Raw genomic sequence first — 16601 nt, forward strand, 5'->3', positions numbered from 1 at the left:
TTCCTTTTACTACATTCTCAATCATTCTCTCTCTTTCATTTTTAGTCTTTAAACTTTACTTATATACTGCAAGGTTGATTCAGTCATGCATTCTGAGAGTGTGCCTCCCTGAATCAAAGCATCCGATTTGCAAAGTGCCAAATTCAGCAACCATAAACTTTCCAGATTTTTTTGAGCTGTGCAACAAGCACCTAAGAGCCTCATTACAGCTCCTAATTTCTGGCTGTCATTTGAAAATTGAAAGTCTGGCATGGTGTGTGAAAGCTTAATCAAAAATGTAGGTCTTATGAATGTTTTTAAAGGTGGACAAAGAAGTGGTATAGGAAGAAACGGTCAACATGGCCAAAGGCTCTACCACTAGTGGGGTAAAAGGAGGGGGATGCACAGAATGCCAGAGTCGGAGGACTGCTGAATTAATATTGAATTATGATTAGTTTTTTTGTGTGGGGGACTTGACCACTGGAAACTTGGCTAAGATTGTCCAAAGTCATTTCATTCGTTTCTGTCCAAACTCATTTCAACTCATTTCTGATCGGTGTTACTTTAAATATGTTGCCACCAGCATTAAAATAACACTAATCAGAAAATCAAGGCTTTAGAGTCAACATAGACTTCATCTTATCAGTCTGGATAGATCTAAACTTGACATGCAATCCCAGGCAAATTCATTTTTTAATGCTATGCCTGGGTGTCTAGAATTTTTAAACCCTAATTGTTTCCTATTCAGTTTCATAAATACCACTTTAGTTTTGAGCATTTTATTAAGTACTGATGGATCTCCTGTGGCTTTTCTCATTGTGTGAGAGATGTGATATTTCTAAATGCTACTTTTCTTTCTATTTCTTTTAGCCTCGCGGGCTGTTAAATATTGGCAGAGAGAGACAGGTTGAGCAAATGCAGGAAAAAGTGCAATTTGGCATAGTTTGTGGACAAGACTGAGGTAATTTTTCAGGTGTGGAACCTCAAAGGCAGCGAATAGGGGTTGAGAAATCGGGCCCATAGCAACAGATACCTGATCTCTTTTCCCGACAAGTGATTTCTGGGATGAAAATTAGGCCATGCTACCGGCATGCCTCAATACTGCAGCATATGTATTTAAATTGCGTCCCTCACCCGAAGTCCTGATTGTAGGCAAGGGACTGCCTGTCATGTGCTGCTTTCCAAGTTGAAATACACACACCAGGAATGATGAGATTTGCCTGTGTAAGTAGACTTCTTAAAGGTAGGTGGATGTTGGGGTCCATTATATTGTTAGTACTTTTATTCCCTCTCATCTAAGATACTTCACTTTCTGCATTTTAGGTTACTCTCACAGATAACGTCTTGGCTCCTCATGGCCTCAAGTATCTTTGCTGGCTCTGATATCTAGGTAGGTTTTGGTAACATATCCAGCATGATGAATAGAAAACCTTTTTCCAAATGTTCATTGGCTACTGGATATATCTTGTGCCTACATTGATTCTTTCTCACATCCTTGAAAAGTTGCAGTCATAAAATCAGAACTTGCTTCAGACTTTAATTATCAACACAACAAGAACAACTTGCATTTATATAGCACCTTTCATGTAGTAAAACATTCCAAGGCACTTCACAGGAGTGTTATCAAACAAAATTTGACACCGAGCCACATAAGGAGATGTTAGGCCAGGTGACCAAAAGCTTGGTTAAAGAGGTAAGTTTTAAGGAGCTTCTTAAAGGAGGATAGAGAGGCGGAGAGGTTTAAGGAGGGAATTACAGAGCTTAGGGTCTAGGCAGCTGGAGGCACAGCCGCCAATGGCGGAGCAATGAAAAACGGGGATGCACAAGAGGCAAGAATTGGAGGAGCGCAGAAATCTCGGAGGATTATAGGGCTGGACGAGGTTATAGAGATAGGGAGAGGCAAGGCCATGAGGGAATTAAAAAACAAGGATGAGAATTTTAAAATTGAGGTGGTGCCAGATTGGGAGCCAATGTGGGTCAGCGAGCACAGGGATGATGGGTGAACAGGACTTGGTGCGAGTTAGGATTCAGGCAGCAGTGTTTTGGATGAGCTCAAGTTTATGGAGGGTGCAAGGTGGGAGGCCGGCCAGGAGAGCATTGGAATAGTCGAGTTAAGAGGTAACAAAGGCATGGATCAGTTGAACAACAGATCAATAAGTGAATAAATAACGTTTATATAATTCATATATATTTACAGTAGCTATTACACAATATTAATTCCTCAATAGGATATAATAAATCATTACAATCTTGCCCTATCCCACAGTCAATCTGGTATATCTGCCTATTAGGTCTAATGCCTCTTCTTCCTGCAGACTCAGGGTTTTTAGTAATGGTGGACTTCTCCCAGATGTTCGTCTTTGCCCCTGGTTGGACACCATTTTTTCCTTTGGTGAGAGAGAAGACAATGTTACAAGCCTGAGAGTGTCATAAAGATTTCCCCCATATGAGGGCATGAATTCCACGATGATGAGAGGTGAAGGTGTCTTGTCCCGTTAAATGAAGCTTCCTTGAAGACTAGCAGAAGTCCTTGTGGCAGACAAAGTGAGTTGAGAGAGTGGTTTTGAGTAAAATAGGTGCTCGAGTGTTTGGAGAGGTTGCCCTTTGCAGAGGCTAGTTTCCCTGACAACCAGGTGTTCAGAGAGAAAATGAGTATGAAAGGTAAGTAAGTGAGTGAAGTTGTATGAGTGTAGAGGATGTGTAGTGGCAGTAAGCCTTAACTCACCTTGGCCAAACTTGAGGTCATTGAACCTGGTGTGGCAGTTTTCGGAGTTGCACTGACTGCGTTTGTCCCCTCCCTCCGGACAGCCTGCACCACTGCCCTATGGGGCCTTCTGTCCTCAATGTCCTAATTTCAGCCAGCAGCACCTCCACAGATGCATTGGAAAATCTGGGGACTATTCCAGCTGCTGACACCTGCAAGGCTGCTGCTTCCTCTGCCATCTTGCTCAGAAGGGATGTTGCCCTTTAACTGAGGTAGTAAGACAACGAAGAGTCATTTTCTTTCCTTCAAACTGCCCTGTGTGGTTAACGAGGGTTCTGGGAGGAAATTGGGGATTGGGCGGGAAAGTAGAGTTGAGGTTGAAGATCTTATAGAATGGCGGAGCAAGCTCGAGGGTCCATATGACCTACCCCTGTTCTTATTTCTTATGTTCTTAAATTGCGGTGGGTTAACAGAAGTTTCATATTGGCTGGTGTTAGGACCAACCTGAGACAAAGCTGCCAACAGGAGGAGAACCCAAGCCACTGCGGTATAAATTTGTCTTGGGCAATAGCGAATCAGTAGCCCGTTTTGCGCTACCCATTATCTTTTATAGCTTACCAATGGAACACTTCTGATTGGTGATTTGCGTCACATCTTCCCAAGTTAAAGCATTTACCACTTGAAATAAAGATAAATTTCAACTTACCTTAATGTTAATAAAATTAACAACAGTTTGGTTCTTCATAAATTCACGGTACACTTGCTGTTTTATTGTTTGATTTAGATCATTGAATTTGATTCGTGTAAATATGGTACATAGATAATTAAAATACATGCCATCTTAAATCTTATAAAGAGCTACCTCACTGGAAAAATGCTAGATAATTTTTTGCATATGAATGTGTAAAACGTGAACTCTCTTTCACTGCCTAATGGTGCAACATTTACAGCTCTGAATAGTGTATGCAGCTCCTTTGTGCTGACAATCCATATAGCAGAAAATATATTCATACTGTACCTTGACTCCACTGTAACCTAGAAAGAGCAGGACAAGATTAATTATAAAACTCAATTGCAATATCTGGAAATAGTCCTCCACACAACCCTAAAGATGCATTAGTGTTGCAGTAAGTGACATTTTCATTATACCATTTCAGAATGTCTCTACATGACGAAAGATCATAAGGTGGATTTTCATGTTGTTAACTCCTAACCCTTTTTACAAGAGCTTTTTGATATTCAGACACATCTTAATATCTCGCCATCAGCTTCACACTTTTTGAGATTAATAATAGATTTTGCATTGTTTCCTGTTGATACGTTGTATTTTGCATGATTTCTCTTGTTGATAGTTTGAGAACATTTTGGTCTGCTAATTTCTACCATTCAGATTGTACAATATCATGTCAGCAATTTCTATTATGATCGTGACTGGCACAGTGTGTTATATATCAGTGTTAGTCTGATAGAACTCACCTTGTCTAGCTGCTGTGGAAACAAAGGGGGTAAACTTTAAAACTACAAGAACCCATCCCAGAACCACATTGAGTAATTTGAAAAGACACTTGTGGTGAGTTAATAAGGCTGGAATCGTTGAATGACCAATAAAACATTAGCTTTGCCACCAGAAGCCTATGGGATATGAACTTGTCTTGAGCCTCAGGGCACATCAAGCAATAGCAAATCAGCAGCTTGTTTTGCACTCCACCCGATTTTCCTTTTCATTGACTTGGGCAGAGCGTAAAATGGACTGTCAATTCGCTGTTGCCTGTCTTGTACTCCCTTCCAAGATAAATTTATACCCCAATAAATTGAATTCCAGCCTTGACATATGTTAACATTCATGCACCCTCATTCTGCAGGTTTTTGCTACGTAAGCAGGCCACTAAATGGCAAGAATGGCAGTGATAAATAACAGGGAAGGAAAATGTAACAGGATCCACTCTGCCTACAGAGGTACTGTACTCACTGTGCAGTTTCAAACCTGTCTGCCTTAACTGTCTGCTGTCTGGAGGAGTCACTTTCTGCACTCTCTGACTCCTGAACTAGTTTTCATTAATAAAATGTTTCAGCAGAGCTGTTTAATCTGGATAATTTTACAAGTGACAAGTCAGTGGAGAAGGAATGTATGGCAGCCATATTGTTTTTAAATCTCTCTCATTCTTACTTCTGTCCCACTTTCATTTTTCCTTATAAAATTGTACCTACCAGCGAGGAAAGGGGGAGCTTTGTGAAATTTGTATGGGGCAAAGATTGATGCCCTTTTGGACAAGGTTCAACACTGCATGAAAAAGAAGCTGTAATTGACATTTACAACGGAAGGACATGGCTAACCAGTTACTGAGATGCTCTACACTCTTAACGAAGAGTTGTATGTAAACTTCCTAAAAATGAGGAGAGAATAAATAGAACCAGGCTCACAATAAGAGAGATGCATGCATCAGCCGATTGCTAAATAAGGTCAAATTTAATTTAAGGCATCATATGGCCAGTTGCATTTAACAGAATGAAATGTTTTCTTGTGAAAGCACAAGCGATTGCCCTCAAACTGTCACACTCCATAAATCCACCTCAATAAGTATATGGACACTATCAATCCCATTTGGTACGGGCTCTTGTGGGGATTAATCCTGCTGACTGGATGCATATAAAACCACTTTGTTTTGACATAGGGACCAATAGTGTTTTATATATGGCTTTCTGGAAGGCTATTTCTATGATACTAACAACAATAATGCAGTGAGTGGTCTGTGACCGAATACTTTATGAAAGCTTGCCGCTTCATTATTTCACGGTCCTTCCAATCTAGTGAAACTACTATAGTTAAGGTTGTTATCTGACTCAGCTACTCATGGGCCTTGCTGTTAATTGGTTTAACATTCACAGTATTCTGCTAACACTGTCCTTAAGACCACCAAATTTATTGGCTAGGCTATTAAATCTGTAAAGTGGAACGCCTGATGATTGTTCTTGATTTTCAAGTTTTCTAACCCTCCCCATCTTCAGACACTGGGACTGATTTTAATGTCACTACTACCCTAATTTGAAGTTCAAATGGGATGGTAATGACTGGGAAATCTAGTGGAAATCACTTCTGCTAGATTATTGTTGCTTTATCATATTTTGGTTTGGTGTTTGACACTCCTGTCTGAAGCAGGTGGGAACTTCGTTAGCAAAAGGGGACAGGGAAGTGTGACACTCTATTTTCCCAACATGCCCATGGAAAACTGATGGGACGGAGGCCTCGAGCAGACTATGAGGCAGTCGGGCCTTTGAAAGGCCCATGGATGTCAACGGTAAGTGTTTTTAGGCCTTTTAAAAAGCCTTCTTGTAATTTTTTTTTAATTTTATATTTTGCTAGAACTTAGGCTTTCATGAGCTTTTGTACCAACAGTCATAATTATTTTGCCCCAGTTCCCTTTACTAGTACCAGTGAATTTGCCAATGGGGATCCACCGAGATGTCATGCTGGAGGAAGATGAGGACCTGAGGAGTGATGTCAGGCAGGTCAGGCGGTCTGACAGATGCTTTAGGCTCTCCCAAAACATTGCCTTGCTTTGGCAGACGTGCTTGTGGAGGCTCCTGTTTCCAAAGGATGCTGCACCAGCAGACCTCCCCAATAGCATCACTGAGATGTGAATATTTGACTAACCGTTATGCTGTAAGCTTCTTCAGGAGCCCTGCAATCATAACATGCAATGCTTTAAATGGTACTGCATTAAAAAAGCATGTTAGGCTGATCATGAGCCAGCAATGCCACCACCCATTTCTGCAGGCCCTGGCATACTTACCTATGAACGATGTGGGGACCTGTCTTCTCAGGGTCAGCAGCGAGTCAGATGCCAAGCTGTGCTATCTGCTACAAGAACACCTCTAGTGACTTTACAGGATTTACAAGAACAGTAATGGTCAGTTATGGCCTGGAAGTTGGCTGTACCTTCTTGCAGCCATGCTGCAATTGTGACCTATGGGCATGGTGCTGTGGAGGGCACAGGGCTCAACCATCCTTGATAGCACCTCATGCAACATCACCTTGACTCCATCAAGCAGAGGACCAGGTGCTGGGCTGCCTCATCACTTATCTGCAGGCTCAAGCATGCACCTATGGTTTCCTTTCCCTTCATTTTTTCCCAGCATTACTTAATTCCCTACCTCTTCAGCCTTGGGAAAGGCTGCTGATGGGTTGAGATTCCTTTTAAAGCTCTCCAAAGGCTTGTTCAATGTTTACAGCCCATTATGACACTTCCCTTTAATTGTCCCCATCCCTTCAAATTTCACCTACACACAATTTCCTTCTCCAACCATTGATGTCATTCCTAGACACATCTGTGTTTGCACCTGAAGATTTGAATAATTATTTATATGAGCTGAAATCAGAGAACTGAGTGCTATTTGTACTCCACTAAACCATTTATAACTAATTTGTGCCAAAAGACAAAAATTGGCCCTAATAAGTCTTGATGGGGTATCAGATACTGGCAGCCCTCTCATCACCGCTAATCCAGCATCACAACTGAGCCTGATCTTTTCCACACCTGATATCCAGATGTGCACTTTCCAGAAGGGGTTGTTGAATTGTGATCAAAAACAGGAACCTGGCTGATTTTTTTCATTGCCTAACAGGGACACTGAAGCAAATTGTAATACCCTAACTGCTGCCCTGGCTGAGATCAACCGACTGAGGATGGAACCTGTACAGCTTAATGGTACACTGGGCAGTCACTTGTTTGAATCTTGTGGAAATCTAGCTTCAATTCTGAATGCTTGCTGTGATCTGAAAGAAATAAATTGCATCACCTGCTCAGTGATGATCAATAGCAGTCTTTCATCTGAATGAAAAAGTACCTTGAGCTCCTTATCATTGCTGTGGTATTCTGTTTATTAAATCTTAATATAGCTTTGAAAGAGACAGCATTCAGCCCGGCAAATTATTTTATCCTTGATAACATTCAGCAAGATAATCATTTCAACAACTGAAGCATGTAAGCACACAATGTGACACAAAACAGAAATGCAAACCGTCCATTTTTTATTATTTACTTGGTTATTCACCTTGCTAATGGAAGTGAACCACTGCAAACCCAAGGTTCATCTCTCGACTTAGCGACCATGAAATGAGAGCCACTTTAGTCCCATCAGGGCTGATGTGAATTTGACACAAACATGGCAACAAAGTCATGTCGTAACCGAGGGATAAAGGTTAACTTTCTTTTTTACAAACTTTGTCAGTGATTAAACATAGCCTACATTCTCCTTGACATATGGCAGGGTTGTCATAATGTTTCAAGTATCTAGAATACATTCAGCTGAAGAAGCTGACAGTTGTACTGTGTAAAACTGTCAGCTTTCTTTATTGGTAGCCTGTCAAAAAGAATGACAGTCAAATTACCAGTACCTTTGTTAGACCATTTGTGTAACAATGATTATATAGAAATGCAGCAATACTTCAAAAGGGCCATTAAAGCAGTTTGATATACAGCCTAGCACACAGAGGGTAAAAAAGAACTAAATATCTGATTTTAGAACTTTGGTGACAGTAAATAGCATGGTTATTTAAGGTAAGGAAACACCGTCTATGTGCTTGAGGGTGGGGAAATGGAGACTGAATTAGATGCTGTTAGGAATAGTGGTTGGGGGAGCTTTTTAGGGACTGTTGGGATTAGGGAGGATTGAGAAGGGTACCGTTGCAGTACTTCAGGGGAAACATTGTGTTAGGTAATAGCAGGAATACTAGGGGAATGTCTCCTTGCAAGATAGCATTCATATTATGACATTCCCTTTGTATATAACTGTCACATTTCTGTTGATGCCCATTCAAAAGGCAAGGTAGGTAGAGAATCAATTGAATGGTTGGGCAAGGCAGCTATAAGAGGGTAGTGACAGTTGGGAGCAGTATCATTTAGATTGTTGCCTTTAGATTCTATGGAATCATTTCAAACATGGACAGTTTTAGGTCCCATCAACATGCCCATGTAAGCAGATACAGGAGAAAAAATTAGAATACATGAACAAGAAGTAGAGTTAGGCACAACAAGGAAGTCTGTGGAGGGGGGAGGGCCTCATGAATGGAGATAACCAATCCATGGCCAGTGAGGCAGGAAATGTGAATTTCTCACCCCTAAAAGGCTGTGGTTGCTGGGTCAATTGAAATTTTCAAGACTGAGATGGACAGATTTTTATTGGCTAAGGATACCAAGGGATATGGATCAAAGGCAGGTAAGTGGAGTTGAGATACAGATCTAATTGAATGGTGAAACGAGCTCGAGGGGCTGAATGACTTACTCCAGTTCCTATGTTCCTGTGTCTATTGGATTATTCTAGCAGCACTGGGTGAGGCAGGATAATTCATTCCTGCGGGGGTTGCAAGCCATTCAATTCAAACACAAACACCTTCATATCTTTTAGGCATATATTTGAATGGCAGCTCTGACTGAGTTTGAGATACATTTTTTAATTTCCTTTACGTCTTTAAAGCGTTTTGAATGGTATATCTGAAGGCTGACTTCCCACCATAAGCAGTCATCTGAAGTGGTGAGATAGGGCAAGCAAAAGTTTCTATAGGTCAGTACACAGTGAGCCACTACATAATATTAGTCCATGATGATGCTTCCAATCCTGCTTGGAGTGAAGATTAGCACAGGATAAGCATCTTTTTTGTTTTCAATATTCCAAGAAGAAATACTAAGGTCTATATTTACTGTAGGTCTACATTTTGTATTTAATATTGTTCATTTATCTGTATACTATTCAAAAAATATGACTAATAACTTAGAGTCTAAGCTAAAGTCTGATTGAAAGCCTATTCTTCCATCAACAAAATCAGGTGAGGGCACGTGGTGTAGTCACTGTCAGAATAAAGTAACAAGGTTCTCTGTTCGACCCCTGGGCTTGTTATATTTACCTAGATTTTGGACAGGTAATGGCACACTCTGGGTTGTAGGGAGTAAGAGTTCACTTACAGGAGGGGTGTTTTTGATGCTAAACATGTGGAAAATATCTAGTATAAAATTCCAAAAAAGTAACAGCAGGCATTCTCTATGAAACCATAGACCAGTGTGAGTTAGCACCTTCAGGAGGAGAGGAGAAAATTCATGGGGAAAGAAACCTATTTTTAATGAATCCGAACATCTCTCTTTAGCCTATATTTTGGAGGTGAAACTTAACTTCAGCAAGGGCCCAAAGTCGGTGGTAGCTGATCAACAGCCTGTTACACAACCGCCCGATTTTTCTTTCCACCAAAGCTACTGCCTGTTTTGCGCCCCCATCGGAGTTGAATTTCATCCTCTTTATTTCTTCAATTCCTTCAAGTCATCCTATCTATTTCAAAACATTTTTAAAGGAGAAGGAAAGTGATTTCAGTGCAAAGTATTCTCCCATATGTATTATTAAATAAAAGAATAATGTGTATCCTACCTGAGAGAACATTCAGTTAAGTTACTCAGTCAGCTTCCTGTACAAACCCAGTACTGCTATGACAATGGTTATTACAGGAGCATCCATGAATGCTGTGGAGAACCTCCATTCTTTTGTTGACTGGCCTTGAAGCCTGCCTGAAGGTGCCAGAGCTGGGTATAGCTGCTACCAACTAGGGGTACGTCAGAACACTGACGAAAGGTCTTCGACCTGAAACGTTAACTCTGTTTCTATCTTGAAACAAGAGAGATGGAGATGTACTCAATACTAAATATTACCCCTCTCAGACTTTATTTCTCTTTTAATATGCCTCCGCTGTGCTGCAGCTGATGAGATTTTGCTTAAGGGTTCTGACATTTATGGTGTTAGTATCGCTTAACTAAACAGTATTTACGTAGAAACATTGATCATGATTGTTTTCAAAGCCAGACTTATTTTCCCATTTGTCTGCTGTTGACTAATGAAATGCTAACATTAAAAATGCTATTATTCAAGATAATTACAACTAATTGTTTTTTAACAGGCTGCCGGATGTTTACTGCAGAAATTGGAACAATACTTCCAAAATAGTCCCTTATTCTCCTCTCCTGAAGTTGCTAATTTTTGTTGGGGTACAATTCTAGTGCCTTGCCCAAGTGCCCATGCTTCACATGTGATCCTAGACAATGAGTGTTGGTGAGCTATTTGCCCATAGAAGGCATCATGTTCAATCCAAATCTGCCCCCAATACTGCACTGATATACCAACCTAGATTATGAATTCAAATTTAGATGTGGGGCTTGAAATCATAACTTTCTGATCCACATGCAAGAGTAGCCCCAATTAAACAAAGCTACTATTAACTAGTCAGGTTTAGAGATCAGAATTGACAACGACTTGGGATTAATGTACAATCTTTTAATCATGGAATGGACAGGAGAGTATATGAGGGATTAGCTGTAAATGTAATTCATACTTCAGGTGTACTCTTAAACTTTGATCTAATTCAGATCACATGAATTAGAATTTCAGATCTTTAAATCTCCATTATAGCACTGGAAAAGGGATGATGTAGTTGAGGGATGAAAGACAGAATCTATTTGGTTAGAATAAGGAACAATAAAGGAGCTATTACACTACTGGGTGTATACTTTAGGCCACCAAATAGTGGGAAGGAGATAGAGGAGAAAATTTGCAGGCAAATTACAGAAAGATGCAAGAACTATAGAGCAGTGATAATGGGGGATTCCAATTATCCTAATATGGACTGGGACAGCAACAGTGTAAAGGGCAAAGAGGGGAGGAATTCCAGAAATGAGTTCAAGAGAACTTTCTGGAACAGTGTGTTTCCAGTCCAACCAGGAAGGAAACAGTGCTGGATCTAGTTCTGGGGAATGAAGTGGGGCAGGTGGAGCATGTTTCAGTGAGGGAGTATTTGGGGAACAGTGATCATAATATCATTAGGTTTAGAATAGTTATGGGAAAAGGACAAGGAACAATCAAATGTGAAAATGCTTAACTGGAGGAAGGCAAATTTCAGTGAATTAAAAAAGGATCTTACCCAGGTGGATTGGAATCAAAAATTGGTAGACAAAACAGTAATTGAAAAATGAGAGGCCTTCAAGGAGGAGTTGGCTCAGGGAAAGAGTAAACACATCCCTACAAGGGGGAAAGGAAGGGCATCCAAAGCTAGAGCTTGCTGGGTGACTAAATATATAGAGATTAAAATGAAACATAAAAAGGAGGCTTGTGATGAAAATAAGATTCATAATACAGTAGAGAACCAGGCTGAATACAGAAAGTACAGAGGAGATCTAAAAAAGGGAATAAGAGGGACAAAGAGAGAATATGAGAATAGATTAGCGGCTAACATAAAAGGGAACCCAAAAATCTTTTGAAAACATATAAATAATAAAAGGGTAGTCAAAGGAAAAATTAGAGACAAAAAAGGAGATCTTCTTGTGGAGGCAGAGGACACAGCTGAGGTACTAAATGAATACTTTGCATCCGCCTTCACGAGAGAAGAGGTTGCTGCCATTGTAGCAGTAAAATAGGATGTAGTAGCAATATTGGATAGGATAAAAATAGATAAAGGGGAGGTTCTTAAAAGATTGGCTATACTCAAAGTAGATAAGTCACCCAGTCCAGATGGGATGCATCCTAGGTTTCTGAGGGAAGTAAGGATAGAAATTGCAGAAGCTCTGGCCACAATCTTCCAATCCTCCTTTAGATGTGGGGATGGTGCTGGAGGACTGAAGGATTGCAAATTTTAAACCTCTGTTCAAAAAAGGGGAGAGGGATAAACCCGATAAATACAGGCCAGTCAGCCTAACGTCGGTGGTGGGGAAACTTTTAGAGACAATAATCTGGGACAAAATAAATTGGAAAAGTATGGGTTAATCAATGAAACTCAGCATGAATTTGTTAAAGGAAAATTGTGTTTGACTAACTTGCTTGAGTTCTTAGATGAAGTAACGGAGAGGATTGATAAGGGTAGTGCGGTTGATGTTGTGTATATGGACTTTCAAAAGATGAATGACACACAGCTCTTCTCACTTCCAAAAAACATAATGGGCCCAATATTACAATGGCGGCAGGGGGTCGATTGGGTGTGTGGGTAACGCGCCCGGTGAAATCAGTCTTCCCCGTGCGCAATTGCAGGCTGATTGGAGCCACTTACCCGTTGTTCCGGGTTCCCCGCTGCTAAGCTGCACGGCGGGCAAACTGCGCATGCGCAGTAAGGTCTGTCAGCTGGAGGAGCTCTATTTAAAGGGGCAGTCCTCCACTGACTGATGCTGCAAGAAATAGGAAAAATTACAGCATGGAGCAGCCCAGGGGGAAGGCTGCTCCCAGGTTTAATGATGCCTCACTCCAGGTATCATTAGATGGGATGAGGAGGAGGGGGAGGACAGAGATCTTCCCCCCGGCGGGCGGCCTGCCTCTAACGCCAAGAAGGCCTGGCTCGAGGTGGCAGAGGAGGTCACCTGCACCACCAACATATCGTGCACCTGCATACAGTGCAGGAGGCGCTCCAATGACCTAAGTAGGTCAGCCAAAGTGAGTACACTTACTCATTCCCCTACACTCCGTCTGCCACATCACCGCCCCCACCCCACATCTCCTTCTGCACAGCCAACACTACTCTGTCACATCACCCCTCACACCCACTCAAAGCTCATCCTCATCTTACCTGCACTTACTCAACTCGCCAGTACTCATCCCGCCACTACCACTCAACCCAATCCTCATACAATCTCATGGCTCTATCTCATACTCACCCTCTCGTGCAACTCTTTCACAGTCAGCATCACTCAATCTGCCACTACCTGTGCTGCAGCCACAGGGCATGCATCACATATGTGCAGTAGGAAGCGTAAGGCAAACGTGTCGTGAGCATGAAGGGGATGCACAAGGGTGTTTGAGGGTTTGTCATGGTTTTTGCTTATATTGTGTGTGTTCCCCCAGTATGGGAAACAATCCCAGTTGTTTGTAAAATCCCACCCCTCCTAAAATATCATGTTAATCAGGTCTCTAAATGACCTGAAATACCTAGATAAATACCTTAAGTGGCACCCCGCTGGCTTTAATTGCCGGCGGGAGTCCCACATGCGGGGGCTGCGCGCGCACGTCAGCGCGTTAGTGGGGAACCCGGAAATGGGGCGGGTTGGAGCCGGGCTCCCGACCCGCCCCAGGAATCCCCGATTTTCATAGCCCCCCCGCCAGGTACGCACCCGATCGCGGGTGCTAAAATCGAGCCCAATAAGTTTCCGAACTAACCGTGAATGAAAACAGTGGATTTTTTAACAAGAGGAAATAAATCCTAACAAATGAATTAACTACATACAAGGAGATGGTTAGTGAGAGAGAGGCTGCAGGGGGGAGGGAAGGAAAGCAATTTGCCAAACGGGTTTGTAAACCTTTCACGTTTAGTGGCTGGGATGATATTAGCAAGCAAACTAGATTTAAGAATAAACTGCTTCAAATATACGGCTGTTGGCTTAAGTGGTCACACTGTGATCTTTGCCCTCACTCCAGTAAGCTGCGGTTCTGAACTGACTGTCATTTTCATTTGATTGAACTGAAGAGTTGGTCCTGCAGGCATTCATAGAATCCGTGCTGTAAAATGAAGTTCAATCCACATGTGATATGAATACTAAACACGCGTACAGGTCCTGTACACTAAATACAGGTGCAGTTACTGCATACATGCAACTTATTGAAGGGAAAATCTCCCAATCAAACTTTACATTATCAAACAGTTGAAAAGTATGAGTAAATTTACAGCCTTTTGTCTAATTCTGTTTTTTGTATGTATTTGTCAAAATAGTAAATTCTTTTAATGAACATCAAACACACTTATTACATGCAAAGAGGTGTATCAGAGCATTTTGCAGGGCAATAGGCACGGTGACGTACGGGTTATGTTACTGGACTAGTAATCCAGAGAATGTGGGTGCTAAAATGGGCCGTGTAGCGCCCGTTGTTACGGCACTACGCGGCCTCGCGAACATCCAAGATGGCGTCTTGGCTGGAAGCACATTTCTAGGGTGACATGCGCCAGACGCCATCTTGGTATAGGAGTTAGCGCATCCTTAAATACCGAACGCCGGAAGCATGTAAAGTAAGGAGAAAATGGATACGATCAGTGTGCAACGTTGATTTAAAGTGATAGACACCAGCATGGCACTTAAGGCTCAACTCAACGCACAGTCTTAACCGCAACTATCTGAACGTGTCTTAGAGTGCCCGGAGGACACCCCCACCAGCATTATTTAAAGGGACCAAGCAGGATTTACAGGTTAGTGGCTGGATTATTGCCGATACATTTGTAACAGTTTTTGGAGGTCTCCTATACTTGACTACTAGGACGCGGGACATAGCCCAACATTTAGAGCCAGAATGTGCAAGAGTGAAGTTAGGAAATCCTTCTACACGCAAAGAGTGGGAGAAGTTTGGAACGCTCTTCCACAAACGGCAGCTGATGCTAGCTCACTTGTGAATTCTAAATCTGAGATTGATAGATTTTTGTGAACCAAGGGTATTAAGGGACATGAGGCTAAGGTGGGTATATGGAGTTAGGTCACAGGTCCAGCATGATCTCATTGAATGGTGGAACAGGCTCAAGGGGCTAAATGCCACTGGCACTTGCTGCCTCCTGTTATGCGCCACCTTCTTCTGCAAGAAAGCAGAAAACTATCCTTAACTTCTCTAGTTAGCCAGGGTTGTATCACTTTTCATCCTTCAATTTGAGCATGTGCTCTATTACACTTGGAAGTCTTCTCTGACCATGCCTCTCTGATTAGAATGAACGACCTGGTAGATTCTTGGGGTACCACCCTGTAAGCAAACAATAAATATAACAATGTTTGACCGCCGTCCTTGGGCTTTTATTCAGAATATGCATGCAGAATGTGAGTTGGTGTGCCATTCGACCTGTCTTACAGCTTGTTTGTGTGAAGATGATATGACTGGATCAAAGTTATTTAATTTGGCATTGTTGCCACAAGTGAGTGACTAGCTGGGATATAAAACTGGCTCCCTGATCAGACAAAGTCTCTCTGGGAACTCAACTTTGAGTAAAAATTTCTAACAATGCGTTGGCCACAATGTTTGTATAACTGTAGTTTCCATGGTGACTATGTACAGTTTTCTTGCGACTCCTGACAGATATGGGACCTGTGATGTCTATGTTAACATTCTTGAATGTTTTGCTAATAAAAGATAGGACTTGCAACGGCAGTTTGTTGCAACCCACCAGCTTATGCTGACATTGTCACACCTAGGAATGTCAGCCGTCTCTTTAGACATATTGGGCCAATAAAATTACTGCAACAATCTGTCCTTTGTGTATTTTACACTTGATGTCCTACCAGAGCCATGTCATCGGGCTCCCTTTAGTAAATCTTTTCAATACCCTTGCTGTATCCATCGGCAGTCTCCTGGTGTGACTGTCACCTCAACTGGTATTGGTTTGCAACGGCAGACCAAAAGCCTGTGCTCATAACCAAAACTGTTGGTTCAGGGCAGTGAGTCTCTCATGTCCTGGGTAGTCTGATCTTTTGTGGTCTTTAATGTAGGGTCAGTACACTGAATCTTTATCAGTTCGAGGAGGTGCAGACTTCCCAGATTCCTTTGGTTGGTTGCCTCTTGCACAATATCGTTCAGGAAAACTGTTTTTTAGGTTTTTACTCCAGATATTTGTCTCAAATTCAGGATCTCAGGCTACTCCTTTTGGTTAGCCCTCACTTGAAGTATGACCCTGAGGATGTCTTTGCCTGCCCAATATCTCGGTAATTAGTAATGAGCCAGGAGTCAAACAGAAAACTGTTGTCACTGATTTCAGTTTGCTGATTATATCACAAGTCCTCATCTTACACATTTGGAAGGCAGTAGAACATACAGTCCATTACACCTTAGCTTTGGTCTGGGGTTTCCAAGCTTTGTTTTCATAGGCTGAAAATTGTAGCATGGAGTTTTAGGGGCCACACATAAAGTTTAAATGAACATTCTCATTATATATAAATAT

Source organism: Heptranchias perlo, chromosome 15 (assembly GCF_035084215.1).
Source record: "Heptranchias perlo isolate sHepPer1 chromosome 15, sHepPer1.hap1, whole genome shotgun sequence".
Lineage (NCBI taxonomy): Eukaryota > Metazoa > Chordata > Chondrichthyes > Hexanchiformes > Hexanchidae > Heptranchias > Heptranchias perlo.